Genomic DNA, 15,132 nt, shown 5'->3' on the forward strand with positions numbered 1-15,132 from the left:
TGGGGAGCGACACATCGCTTAGGGGTCTGTGAGCTGACACAGAAAGGGAGCCCCTCACAGGCTGTTCGCGGTTGCGCAATGCGGACATCGCGGCCTGCAGCGAACAGGCTTGTTTCACGGGAGCTTCAAGTTGCAGCTGTGAGTGCACTGCTACATACGTCTTAGAAATGTTTCTCTCTTCATTATTCTCCCGTTTAGCATTGCTTAACAAAGGGTGACGATCCCTCCACTCAAAAGAAAAACCAGAGACCCAGAGTTTGTTATCTATACTTAGAGGTCTGGAAAACTAAAACAACAAAAGAAATGTTTTGAAAAAGAAAAACAAGCAAACGAGCAGGGCATAATTTGAAGGAGGAAGCATCATGGCTAAGCAACCTCAACTTGCCCCTTCCGTTCCAGGAACACGTTGGAGAAAACCCGTCACCTTTTCTGGGCTGGCTCACATGGGGAAGCAGGATGCCTGCTGAGCAGATGTAGCCGCTTTAAAATGATATACCTGTATTCTTCATTACCGATCATGTCACAACACAAAGAATATAACTTAAGCCAAAATTCCAGAGCAAATGTAAGACGACCCTCTTCTCATCTCAGTATGTAGGTGTCACCAGATTAGAAAATTCAAAAGGTGAGGTCTAAACTAAAGTACCCAGAAGATTCTTTACAGGTCATAGAGATTTTTGCCTTTGGAAGGAGCACATCCCCCAAATGCAATTCCTGGCTCTTTGATGAAGCCGTGGTCCTTTCTTTTACGACAGAGAATGTGTATGGGATGGGCGGCCTTTGGTTTCACAGAATGTGTGACTCTGTAACCCCACCAATCACAGCTGAGAAGGCAGATGGCTGTGACTCTGAGGACAATGAGGCGTGGTCCCTTGAAACCTGAAGCCTCCTGATTCAAAGCCTCTGGGTGGAGCTCGGTAGGTTGCGGGTGTGGATCCATTGGTAGCTGGGCTGTCAGGGCAGGGGTGGGGGGGGGGGGCGAAGACACAAACTGTCTTTCCTGGAAGAGGGACACGAGTGGAGACAGTTGGAATATATTTTGAAGACCCGATTGGTGTCACTTTGGAAATCACTGAGAATGCCGCAGGCCTTCTACCGGTACCCTAACGAGGACTGAAGGCCACACTGGTCTCCTCTATCGCACTACTCTGAGTCTCTCTGCCTCCCAGTCTTTATCAGTTAGAAATATCTTGTTTACTTGTTCGTTGTTTGAAATGTAGGCCCGGGCCCTGTAAGAGACAAAGATCTCCTTTCCCATATACAATCTTTCCTTTCTTTCTTGATCGAACAAATTTTTAAAAGAAAAAATACATATCTTGACCAATAATGGTATATTGGCCAGAGATGTGGATCCCAAAATTTCTGATTATAAGCCCCATCCACAAATCTTTTTGTGGTATGCATTTGTTATATAAATATTTACGTATTTATAAACTATATATATATTTACTATGATAATATGTACTATGTTTTATACATGATAAAACCTATATGATAAAATATACAAAATATCCTTTTAGAAAAGATTAAATTAAAATATTTCATAAATTATATTTCTGTAATGCTAATTGCATGAATTTGTATTTTTCTCATTATTTTTCACTAAAACTAAAGTTAGATATTATCATATTATTAGTGCAATATTCCATTAGGTGTAATGTGTATTATTATTTCATGTACCACTAAGGAAGGAAAAATACTTCTAATTTCACTACCATGTGCTACCCATCAATTGTAAGGTGTACCAACAATTTCAGAGATGTTAAAATACACACTTTATAACCAATGAAATGCAGTACTTGTTTAAGGGGAAATCCACTTAAAAATGGTTCATTAGTTTTGAAGATGATGTTTTAAATTTATAATACAACATTTTAACTGCCTGGTTACACTGCTATTTTAATTCTAATCTTGTGTGTCATGGAAGAAGACACTTTATAAATAAATACATCTCCAAATATAAGACATAAAGCATTGGATCACTTTTCAATAATAAAAAATTTTAAATCAAATCTACCGTTTATGTGAAAGGTTTCATTGTTCTTGCAAATTCTCGGGAAGGGGGATATTTGAAAAAAATTTATGTGACTTAAAAATGCACTGAAACTTTACATTTGCTAATTTTTAATACAGGTTAAATAACTCTGCCCTAAGTGTGTGTGTTTGTGTATGTGTATGTAGGAAAGAGAGGAGAGATAGACCTCAGACATTTTCTTCAGGGTTAACACAGTTTTCAGAGTGGAACAATGGCCGTGTTTTTAAGCCTCCATTTTCTAAGGTTTTCTTCATAGTGCAGAAACTGTCACCTTTACTTAAAAAAATTCATGTGTCACGGACGACTTCTTGGCGGCCATTATCAGACCATCACGGTTCTCACTCACAATGCGGCTGGGGAAGACTGCACTAGCAGTGGGAGAAGAGCAGGCTCTGCCCTGCTCACTCGGGTTCACACCATCCATGTTATTTATTCCTTCTGTATCTTTACAGACATCTTTTAATATCAGCTGCCCATTCTCTGGGAATTTATCATGCAATTGCTTTTAATTAAACTCTAACATCACACTGAAAGTGACCTAAAAATGATGGTGCACTTGTCAACTGCTCCGCAATGTGGAAAGCCTACTGTTCTCCCGAAAGCCCACGTGCCACATGAGACAGGTCAGCAAATGCTATTGGTACGTACAATGGATGTGGGCACTTTGTCAATGGGTGCATTGAATCTTAGCGAAGCGTCATTTCTTCCTCACTTTCACATAACGATAACTGCAGTTTTAATGTTGTTCAATATTTGATATTCAATATAATGTAATAATTCTGGGCCCTAGCCAAAGGTCCTCTGTGTCCCTGAGCTGGGCACACCCTTGGCTGGATACCATGGAACCAACCGACATTTTGAAATGGGTTCCTAGAGGTTGCAAACTTAAAAGTCTATGGTTCCAGTCTTGCAAGGCAAGTATGAAAACTGGACTGGATTTTGGCAAAATAGTGCATGGCTCCTCTAAGGAAGCAATTCCTAGAGCCCTCGTATTCCTAGAACCGAATTTAAAGAGACACTGTATAGCCACATACATATGTAAAAATCTCTCCATGTCGAACTGCTGAACATAATTCAGACTTTTTCTAAAATGCTAGTGGACTACACTATGGTGCTTTGGGCTGGATTTACCCATGGGACTGCCAGCTCCTATTTTTATAACTAGAAATAAAAAAGCATGTAGAAAAAAGAAACATAAAAGACAAAAAAACATGAAAAAGTAGGAGGAAGAGGAATATATTCTGAGGCTAGTACTAAATCAATAACTTAACATACTATCTTGAAATAAATACCATATTTTTCCATTGTAATTAAGACATTTCCCTGAAAGCAGTAAAATTAAAGAAAAATTTCAAGGGCTCTTAAAGGAGGCTCTGTTGTTTATATTGGACGGCATTTTATTGAAAGCCGATCCAGGATATATATGATAGAAAACCTTTTCTAGGACTGCCACGTAAGCACCAATTATCCAATATTAATAATTTGTTAGACAGATTAGGAAACAAAGTTTCTTCCCCCATCCCCCTTACCTGAGTCCCTTCCTTCCTTCCTTCCTTCCTTCCTTCCTTCCTTCCTTCCTTCCTTCCTTCCTTCCTTCCTTCCTTCCTTCCCTCCTTCCCTCCCTCCCTCCCTCCCTCCGTAATTCTTTCTCTCCTTAGTTACCCCAGTGTCTTCTTTCTCTCTCTTTCTAGGTAAGGAGGAAAGGTCATCTCTTAAAAGATATTATTACATACAATGAGATTCACCCACACAGTTTCTCAAGTTCCTTTTTGGCAGTTAGTATATTGAAGGTCAAATCATGTAAAAAAGATAATTAAAAAATAAACTCTTGTAGTCAAGCAAACTACTATGAATATACACCAGACAGACAATCAAGTTTCAAAGCATGCACTCTTTTTTGGGGGGGTGCTGGTATTGTAAATTGCTGCTTTATAAAAAGCACTCTCGGTAGTAAGTAATTGGTTCATATTTTAATGTTGTCTTCACAACACATTCATCATAACAGATTTGGGGTTTTTTTGCCAGTGTGTATTGGAGCATTGCCAACAAGAACACTTCGTAAAAATATGACCTTCCTCACTTTTTTCCCAATGAGATGATGTAAAGAGGGAAACCCAAATAATCCAAACAGTGTTTAACACCTTTAGCATCTGTTGGCGAGCCAAAATGAAGACTAATGTTCTCCTAGATCGCTCAGTGTTTCTCTCGATGAGTAGAAAAGAAACAACCGAACAACCATTGAACTGAATTACAATAAAATATACGTTTTTCAGAGAGAGAGGCACAAAATCAGTTTTCATTTGGCATGCTAAGTATGCTATATTTGAACAGAATGTTACATATTCATTTCATTCATCATTTAAAGGCAGATAATCAGGAAGTCATTACGCGGCCTGCATTGGGCAGCTATTCGATTAGAGCATAATTGAGCACTCTGTAATTCAGCCAAAGCTGACAGGTTGGGAATGCATAATCCATCCTAGGTATTTGGAATGTGGGAAAGGGAATAGGGCACACAGGACTTGGAGTCAGAGCCTGCCACTGGGATAAAAGAGAAGGCTTAAAAAGATAAAAAATGCACTTATTTACATTTCTTTCCTCTTGTTAGTTTCTATTGTTCTGTTCAGTTAATTTTGCAAACAAGCAATTTATTGATGTGAGTAACTTATTCAGGGAGTGACTCTCTGTGGCTTCAGGGAACGTGACGTGGCATCATGGGTCACTCCAGCATCGCTCTGTGGTGTTCCAGGCTGACTCTTCACAGACTCTTAGACATGAAGTTGGTCAAGGAAGGGGCGATTTTATCCAGGAGTTTGTGAAGTGCAGAGTTGAGATTGGAAGTCGGAGTACGGAAGTGGATGATAAGGCCGAGCAAAGACTGGATAATAAGGTGAATTACAGAGAGTCTTACCATGGCTGTGGCTGGTGAGGACAGTTCTTTCTTCCCCTGGCATTGAGGTTATGGCAAACAGAGACTGTCAGCACACCTACCTGTTCTCAGCACTGTCAATACCTGGCAGATATGGCTTCCCACAGTCCCTCACTGTTCCCTGCTTGCCAAGTTCTTCCTCCTGCCTTTAGCCTCCCTATCCAAATCCAAGGTGAAGTCTCAAACAGAAGGAAATCTATGACACCACAGTAGAGAACTTTATTAGGTTAGGAAAGAAAATGCATTTGGCTGAAGAACTTGTAAATATTTAGTAATGCATGTATTTTTATTTTTGTGACGTTAGTGATTACATTGGTGATTTTTAAGAGACAGAGGAAGAAGTATTTTATCACTAGTATGTGCATGAGTTTCCTAGCACTGCCGAGACAAAGTGCCATGAGCTGGGTGGATTCAAACAACAGGAACGCATCCTCTCTCAGATCTGGAGGCTCCTTGTCTGCAGTGAAGATGTGGGCAGGGAAGGGTCCTCCTCCCGGGGTGGGAGACAGCCAGTTCCAGGCCTCCGCCCCAGCTGCTGGTATAGGGACTCCGCCCTCCATGTTCCTTGGCGTGTTAACGCAGCACTCCGATCTCCGCCTACACCTTCACAGGGCATTTTCCCTGTGTCTGTGTCTTCTCATAGCTGTCCTCTTCTAAGGACCTCACACATGTTGGACGAGGGGCCTGCCTTTCTCCACTACCACCTCATCTTAATTACATCTGCAACAATCCTGTCCCCACCTGAAGTCACATTCTGAGGGACTGGGGGTTAGGACTTCAGTATATGTCTACGGGAGGATGCAAGTTAACTCACTGTTCAGAATTGTTGGAAGATGCTAATAGTGAAAAGCGATGGACTTTCAGTTGGTCTTATTACTGTTCTTAAATTCTCATCAGGAATGCACCCATTTATCGCTGGCACCTGAGGCAGGGCACCCCGTGCCATGACTTGATCAAAAGACATATTAAGACACAGGAGATATATGAGGAGACTGTGTAGAAACTACACCCTTGGGATCACAAGAGTAGAATCAGCCAAGGACAGAGTGATCAATGTCTCAACTCGGACCAAAGAGGACTTCCCCGTCGCCCTTTGCTAAAGGATCCCCTCTCCGTCCTACTGACCGTATAAGGCACGTGCCCGCATTCAAACGAGTATCAACAGATTCTGATTCGAGGTGGCGTGTACAACTCTCGTACATTCACCTCTTCCCATGAACACACTGAATGTACAGCCACACACCGAACAACTCCCTCCGCGGAGAAGCCCCCCTAAACACCTGTGGAACGGCTGTCACGCGGGGGCGGGCAGAGAGCGCGCCGCGTGGAAACAGGTAGGCGTGGCTGGGACCTGATCAGAAACCTCCCCTAGGGCGAGGGCCCCACCTGTGGCGTCCACGCGTAGTCCGAGGAGAGCAATAAACTCCGGGCTACTCCCTGAAGAGCAAGGGGTTTGAATTCCACATTTTAAAGACTTACACCAGAGAGGGGAGCCCCCGAAACCTCGAGCTTTGAACAGTCAAGGGACTCTCGTGCCCAAGACCCACAGGCGCTAAGACTTGAGTGCCGGGTTAGTGAGCACAGACTCACCTTCCTCGGGGCGCAGCGCAGAAGCACCGACGGAGGGGCTCCTGGGGCCTGGGTGTGGAAGACGCAACTCCTGGGTGTGCCTGTCTTGGAGCTGCAGCCTGCCCAGGGCTGGAATCTGACCTGACACCCGCTTGGGGCCTGCTGGGCACTTTCCAGGACCGAGACTGGCCGCGCCACTTCAGCTTGCCCCCTGTGCCTTCTGGGAGACAGGCGCCTGCGCTCCTGGGAGCTCTGCCTTCTGGGAGAACTGCACGTTTGGGAGGAATTTTAAGTAGGAGCAAAGCGTTGAAATCACACGTGGAAGGTGCGGAGGGTAAAGAAAGAGGAATGATGAGATGACAAGCCCAAGACCTGCTTGGCCCTGGATCCTGTGGGTCTTCTCTTATTGATACAGTTATAGAAACTATCAGTTTCAGTTTCCCAAGTGATATATAAGTGCGTATTTTTCAAATTAAATTTGTGTGACTCTATAAGCTAGCCTAAATGCCCATAACTGTATCAAGGATCTGAAAGTGCCCAGGGGAGTATTTGTAACAGTTTTTGTCTTTGATGAATCCCGCCTCCACAAATTAGAGGGCTGGGCAAAATGACATTCACATCCAGCTCCCTTGGGAGATGCATCAGTGGAACCATTTCAGGGGGTCTGATATGTACCCCTCCATGCTGAGGGTCTGTGAGGACTGGGGTCGGACTTGCACCTGAGAAAATATAAAGACGGGGGAATGGATGGCTGCTCTGAATGGTGGGTCAGGAAGAGGCCCTGGCATAGGACAGCCTGCCCTCCCTGTCCGCGGGAATGCAGGATGTGCGATTAGTCCTGTAGATGAGGAAGGATCCCCCCGTGTGGCAGAACTGGCGTGGGCGAGCTTACATCCTGTCCATGGGACCCTGTAGAGTGGCAAGTGTTGCTCTGTTGACAGAAGATGTAGGAAAAGCAATAAAAGATGAGCTGGATACAAGGGCATTTCTGGCATCAAGAGATCTACTGGAGAAAAGAGGCAGTGTGGGGGGAAAGGAAGGTTTTCAGGCAAAGTCCACAGAAGCACCTTGTAAGATGGAAAAAAAAAAACAAATTTAGGTTTCTGCCAGAAACAGGAGCCCTGAAGCCCTTGCCAAGTGCATCAGTAAAGCAAGAATGCCCTTGTCTTTATCTTCCCTCCTTCCCCCCCTGCATCCCGTCAATACCACTTACTGAAGGCATTTCCACCCACGAAGGACTCAACCTGGAGGAGAGGAATGAAGATTTAACTCTAATCAAATGGAACAATTTGTTATTGTCCGAGAATATTCAGTCTAATTTCTGAATGAAAACCGCATTTGAAACGTGGAGTGGCCATATGGGGTGTGTGTGCATTTTCTTTTTATTAACCCAGAATAGGGAGAAAAGTCGTGATGTCTGACTAGGTTTTCGTGAAGGGGCAGAAGAAGAAATAAACTCATCGAGCAAATGTAAAGAGAAAGTGAGGCTCCAAAATAAAGTTGCTACATGATTATAAACCCTATTTGTTCCATAAACTGGTTACATTTGTGTTTATACAATTGTGTTACTTTACCTTCCCTATGTGCCACTGCTCAGTGGAAGAGCCTGTGTGTGGACTAGAAGCTGGTGGAGCACCTCCTCATGGACACTTTCATAAGCTGCGGCTGTTGCTAGTAACTGAGGCTAGAACAGTGGAATCTGAATAGGTGGGCGAGAGGACTCACTTCCTATCTTCTGACTTTCTTTTTACTTAATTCAGTATTACCAACACTCACTTGGCCGGTAAGGGTGCTTACAAAGGGAATGGCCAGAGTTCTTGTACGTTGTGCTGAGTATCCACACTAAAAAGCAGAACATATTTTAAAATCTGCCTAGATTCTTCTCTTCGAGTTCTAGCTACAGTCCTCATGATCAGCAATGAAGGCTTCCCCTGTAACCGTTCACCTGCCTTTCTCCGGGCAGAACTTTTTGGTGGATGCTACCTCGAAGACACACGTTATCCCTTTGATGTTTTGCTTATGGTTGTAAAGATGATTTTATGGTGAAGACACACATCAAGTACAGATACATACATTGTTTTTACTTCTCTTATTTGTTATTTTTGATTTACATAATATTTTTGTAAGTGCCTGCTGGTTCTGAGGCAAGGGATACCTTGAATTTTAGTGGCACAGCAAATGGCAAGAAAGTAGTACCTTGAAAAATTGGGAGCATTTAAATTCCATATTTAGGTGGGAAAATATCACCTATTTTTATTATTTCTGCTTTTTTGTACATTTCTGCCTCCCCAAGTTAATTATAGGTTTCTGGGGCCAAAGAACAATTCTCTACACTTCCTCTAATAAATAGGAATTTTTCTTGCACACAACAGGTGCCTAATACACTTTATATTCATTTAAAATTCAGAATAAAATAAGAATATCGGAGTGGTGCAAGATTGTTTTTGGGTCTCGCACACGCTTAAATCAGTCTGTATAGGCAGTTATATTCTCATTTTCAAAAGACCAAGTTGATGCTATTTTTTTAATCCACTGCATTTTAATTAGCTTTGATTAACAGTGCAAAGAGCTAAAGGAAAACAGGATCTATTTCTTCCCTTTTCTTTTTCTTTTTTAAGTCGATATGCGGGGGATTTACATTCACTAGTCTCTCACATATCAACAGCTGAATTGGGCCCTAAGCAATTTATTCATTTGCAGCCATAATAAATGACTCAGGGGATTGAAATGGTGAAAGAGTCTGTCATTTGAATATTTGTTGTGATTGGTTACAATAGGAAAATGAATTCCGCAAAGCCAAGTAGGCTATGTATAATAAATTCATTGCTTCGGTTACCACAAAAACAAAATACCAGAAGATTTCGTTCCCACATATAAAACAAAAATCACTGGTAATTTCATGTGGAAAGCAAAAATGCTGGGGCACCTGACTCCAGCGGTGGCTGCACGTGTAAAAGAGGAGGGGCTGTTTCAGCCACTCTTGGGTAGCCAGGGATGGTCCGTAACTAAGATGCTCTGCAATTCTAGACATTCTCTGCTGTCCCGGGGCTTCGCACCTACATTTGGGTACAAGGGGTTCCCCCTAATCTGCGGTTTTGCTTTCTATGATTTCAGTGACCCAAAGTCAGCTGCAGTCCAAAAATAAATAGAACATTCCAGAAGTAGACAAGAAACATTTTAAATTGCCCTCTGTTCTAGCGGTGTGGTGAAACCTCGGGCTGTCCACCTCCTTCCTGTCCAGGATCCGAGTCCTGCGCCTGTGCACTCTGCACGCTCCCTGCCCTTAGTGTAGTGGTTTGTAGTCTTCTTGGTTATCCAGTCGACTGCCGAGGTACCAGATTGCTTGCTGTTCAACTTACACTCACTTTACTCCATCATGGCCCCAAACTGGAAGAGTCCTGGTGCTGGCTATTCACATACGCCACAGAGAAGCCACAACGTGCTTCCTTTCCATGAAAAGCGGGAAGTTTTTGATTGAGTAAGGAAAGAAAAAAATTATATGTTAAGGTTGCTAAGATCTACAGTAAGAAAGAATCTCCTATTTGTGAACGTGTAAGGAAGGAAAATAAATTGGTTCTAGTTTTGCTGTCAGACCTCAGACGGCAGTAGTTACATCCACAGCTTGTAGTAAGTGCTTAGTGAAGATGGAAACGGCCTTACATTTGTGGGAGGAGGACATGGACAGAAAACATGTTTCAATTTGCAGCAACATGCTGCACGGGAAGGCACTGAGCCTGTATGGAAGACTTCAGCAAGGGATCCCCTGAAACCCACAACACCACGCTACTTGCTGCAAATGGTTACACAGATTCAGGGACAGGTTTGGACTGAAAAATCAAAACATCACTGGAGGGTGGGAGGAAGGGAGAGATGGAAGGCCAGAGATAGAAAGAGAGAGAGAAAGTCACATAGCTTGTATTGTAGTATACTGTAATAATTGTTCTATTTTCTCATTAGTTGTTACTCCCTTACTGTGCCTGATTTATAAACTTGATCACAGGTATATATGTATAGAAAATACATAGTATATATAGGATATGGTACCATCCATGCTTTCAGGCATCGGCTAGGGGTCTTGGAATGTATCCACACAGAGAAGAGGGGACTACAATAGCATCCTTTCTATCCCTGGGTCTGAAAGCTGGGAAACTGTTTCAGATCCTCTTGCCAAGCTGGTTTCCTGTTAGGTTTTTGCCAATGTGAAGTACCAGCTGGAGAAGAACTAGAGCAAAAAGGAGGGTTTTTTCTCTTTGCCTATGCCTTCCCTCCCTTCCCTTTCCTGTCCTTCCCCAACTTCCCCTCCCTCCCTCCCTCCCTCCCTCCCTCCCTTCTTCAGTGCCTCTGGCAGCGAGGCAGAGCAGGGACCAGGAGTGTGACCACGGCAGCAGGGGTGCAGGCTCTTAGCAGCAACGCTATGGCTCCCAGTGCTCCACCAGCAGCAGCTCTAGCACCGCGGCAGAAATCGCAGCCACATACGGAGCAGCTCCATGGACTTTGGCAATAACGATCTACCCCTTTGCCCCTCCCATCCTTCTTTCTTTGTTGCTCTTCTCGCTCTTCAACATCTGCAACTCTTTGCATCAAACCTCTCTTGTTCTGAAATGTCTAAAATGGTTTGTTTTCCTTACTGAACACCAATGACTGGGAGCATTACACCAAGAATGTTCCCAGAAGAAAAAAGAAATCCGGAATTAGTTACTTAATCTTCCTGGGTCTAAGGGCGATTGTGATTTTATTGCCAGTAGAAAATGGGAAGCTGGTAATCCATGCCATGCGGTGACGACACAGCGAATGAAATCATTCCCTGTCGTCATCTGGAATGAAATGCCTATTACCGCCCAGTTTGAAGATCTCACCTGACTGCTTCATGGTGGACATGGTTACAAGGACTGAGGAGCAGTTAGGTAGCTTCTGATTATACTGGAGAGCTTAAAGAAAAAAAATAATAAACTCCTGGCTTCAGATTCTCAGCTCAAAATGTGTATAGAGAGGTTGTGTGAAGACCCTTATAGAGTCTCTCCTGAGGTCCCGGAATGGAGCCACTGAAAATGAGACCCCAAATTTGATCCTGTAAGTTGTAGAATAACAACATACATTCGATATACAGCTTCAGCATGCCTCTTATGTAAATGTCAGGGCATCAGTTAACAAGGAGTAGAACTCTTAAAAATTGTAATGAGGACCTGTGAGTGGATTCAAATTAATCTGAAAGCTTTGCATCTCCAACTCCCTCTGAGCCTCCTTTTCTGGAGGAAGCAATTCTTGTTCCCCAAGGAAGAGGAAACTAGCTTTCTGTTGCATTAAGAACCTATAATAAGCTCAACCGAGGCAGTTACTTTGCAAGAGGATGCCAATTATTTTCATCCCAACTTATACAGTTCATGCCCAAAACCAGAGTCAGACCCATGTAGGTCCAGGATTTTGAGAGCAAAATTTGGCCTAGAAGGAGATGGCCTGTCTACCTAAGGGATTGTAAGACCCACCTAATTTATATTGGCAGAATCTGGGTAATGTGGGGAAGAAAGAATCCTGAGATTATTAAGCCAAGGAGGGAAGAACACAAGAGTGTACTAATGTGTTAGACTGATGATGGAGAGGCGGCGTTAGCAGTTTGCTTGCTTTGTTGACTGAAACATTTACTGAACAGTGATAGATATTTAATGAGACTGTGATGATAGAACTTCCCTGGAATAACATTTAAGAAGGAATACAAAGATTTAGGAGTCAGGACTGCTATAGTATACTTATTAAAAGCCACCCACTCCCTTTCTAGTGCCTGCTGTGTCCCCTGGCAGAGTTCAGCCAGTCCTTCACTCAGAGGACTCCTGCAGGACAGGACGACTAGGACCCCTGAAAAGGTTCGTGGTGGCTGATGTCTGCAGATGATTATTATGGAAGGTGGCATCACTGAAGGAGCTCTCTGATTTCACTGGGAATCACCAGGTGGCAAAGGTCAAAGGGCAAGAGTACAGTTACAATTATGGGCAGCAAGGCCAGGGGGCCTGGTAGCCTATTTTTTTTGAAGAAGCATTTTGAGTAATAGCTAATAGATCAGAGGTCTTTTGGAAGGAATACAAGGTTGGGGAGTGGTGGGCTGGGCCGTGGACCACATCTAGCACGGCAGCCATTTTGTAGACAGTTTCATTGAAACACTGTCTTTCTCTTCCACATGTGTATTTTCTTTGGTTGCGTTCACGCCCCAGTGACAACAGGGATCGTTTGGCCTGTGATGTCTAAAACAATTCCTATCTGACCTACTGTAGACAACTACTTGCAGATCCTGAATTAGATGATGGCTAAGTGTTGCACTGATTTAGATGTATAATCAGCCAGCCAGCTAGATTTGGGACAAGAGACTTTACTTAAGTCACCCTCTGGAGACGAATGGCCTCTTACCCAGTTTCCACGCCTGAACACACGGGCCGATCTGGTACCCTTTGGATGGAGAGAGCCTAGGTTTTTACGGGAAGATCCCTCTACTCTAAGAGACCCCGTCATCGCCTGTGCTGAACATACTCCTTGGGGCCTTCCGTAACACAGCCTGTATCCTTTGGCCAGGTAACTGTGCCCCGGGAAAAAGGACACTCATATCTTTGGGAATGATTAGATATGGGCTCTGAGCTGATGCTGATCCGTGAGGATCCCAAAGGCTGTGGCGACCGGCGAGAGGCGAGCTCAGATCCTGAATGGAGTGTGGCGTGTTCGCGCAGTGCAGTCAGCCTGGCGCAGCCGCAGACCGCCCCGTGTTGCTCCCTGGCTCTTGCATGCCTGCTGGGACAGACCGACCAAGTAGCGGCTTTGACTCTCTGGTGCCTGGAGGGACTGTGTCATTTTGGGCTTTGAAGAGGCAACAGCTTCCTAGCCATTCTTGAACAACCTTCCTCACCTCCTGGCTCTTTTGAAACCTCTTTTCATAGTCGTTTTAGTCCTTTTACTCTTCCTGCTCTTCCCATACCTTTGTATGTAATGCCCTGCTTTGAATTCCTCTTTGCTTGAAATATATTACTGATACACTTGCTTACAATCACCTTGGAGCTTAGACACCAGGAGATGATATTAGGCTCAGATCTTAATGGCACCTTCTCCTCAGTTTCCCTGTGTGACGATGTTCTACCCAGAGGGACCCGATGACGGTTCAGGGCCGCATATCTAGACAGTTGCCAAACATGAGTATTACAGACTCCTGGCTCCTGGCCCAGTAGGCTAGAGATCCTAAACTTATGTCTTAATTGCTCTTACATGGCTTTTAAAAAATGTGTTAACTCCTTGCTCAAAATGAGATCCTGTAAAGTTGAATCTCTGAGAAAAGATCCTGGGGATATGTCTCTTCAAAAGCTCTACCTGTCCCAGAACAGCATCTGGGAACCTCAGCACTACATGTAATGAACTATGGAGGAGTGGCACCACGACTGCATTTATCTTACGAGAACTCAACTTTATGTGAATAAGGGAGGTGGGGGAAAAAGTAATAGAAAATAAATAAAGCAGGTGATTTTTTTCCCCATCCCATCCGTGGATATATGCCCAGCATCCGAAGCATGACTCTCAAAGTGAGAATGCCTTTCCTGTCTCTGTTAAGACCATCAAGATGTGTGGCCCACAGACTCGGTGAGAAGTTTCTGTAATATCTGTAAAAGTTATGTGGCCCCACTAGACAGGCAGCCTACTTGTGTGCAAGTTTCCATCATTCCAAATGCATGTTTGGTACTGTATAGAAAAATTTTTCAAAATCTTAAGAGGCACAGTCAAGTAATGTGGTGATCTGGGAGGAGTAGTAAATTTCTGCAAGATGATTAGGTTAATTAAGCGGTAATATTTCTCACGCTGAAGGATGTGGAGTTTACGAACATCTTCTAAGTTATTGAGTCAAAGGTACAGTGGCTGTAGGAACGGCTTCACCCTGGCAACTGGGGCAGTGAGAAACTACGCTGGAGGCCTTCACATCTAGACACCTCTATTGCTTAAGACCTTTATTCATTATTTAATTTCAACTGGCTACGGAGATATCCCCTAAATTGCATTAGGTGACATAATTATTTACTTAGTGGGTAACCTTGGTGCATTTACAATGAAATACAGAAAAATCCTTAAGAGAATAAAACTATAGTATTAATATTTTTATGTTAAAGAAACTATGTATATTCGATTTTTCAGGTACTTACAATCCATACGATATTTTGACCTAACAGAGTAACTGGGTAGACTTGCAATTCCATTCAAAAATATAAAATTGAAGAATTAATTTAGGTGCATTTTAAGTTGAAATTTCACTGTGCTTATATTCAGTATTGGAACATATAAGGGAATTTTAACATTGCTATACTTGTAAGTTTTATTTATAAATATATGAGCATTATTTAACTTCTCAATAAGACTCATCGAACAATTGTAGTAATTAAAGGGAAGTCAAATATATTAAATTTATACATGCAATTTAAAAGTTTAAAGTTGTTTAACTAACTAAATTTGTAAATGGAATCAAACAGTAATCAAAGGCTTCCTTAAAGGTAATTGCTAAAATCTGTTATACTTATAAATAGATTAGTAATTTTTGTATACTGAATTAAAAATCTTAAGGAAGAACCAAGTTTATAAATTT

Source organism: Phyllostomus hastatus, unplaced genomic scaffold (assembly GCF_019186645.2).
Source record: "Phyllostomus hastatus isolate PE091 unplaced genomic scaffold, TTU_PhHast_1.1 phas_contig_150, whole genome shotgun sequence".
NCBI lineage: Eukaryota > Metazoa > Chordata > Mammalia > Chiroptera > Phyllostomidae > Phyllostomus > Phyllostomus hastatus.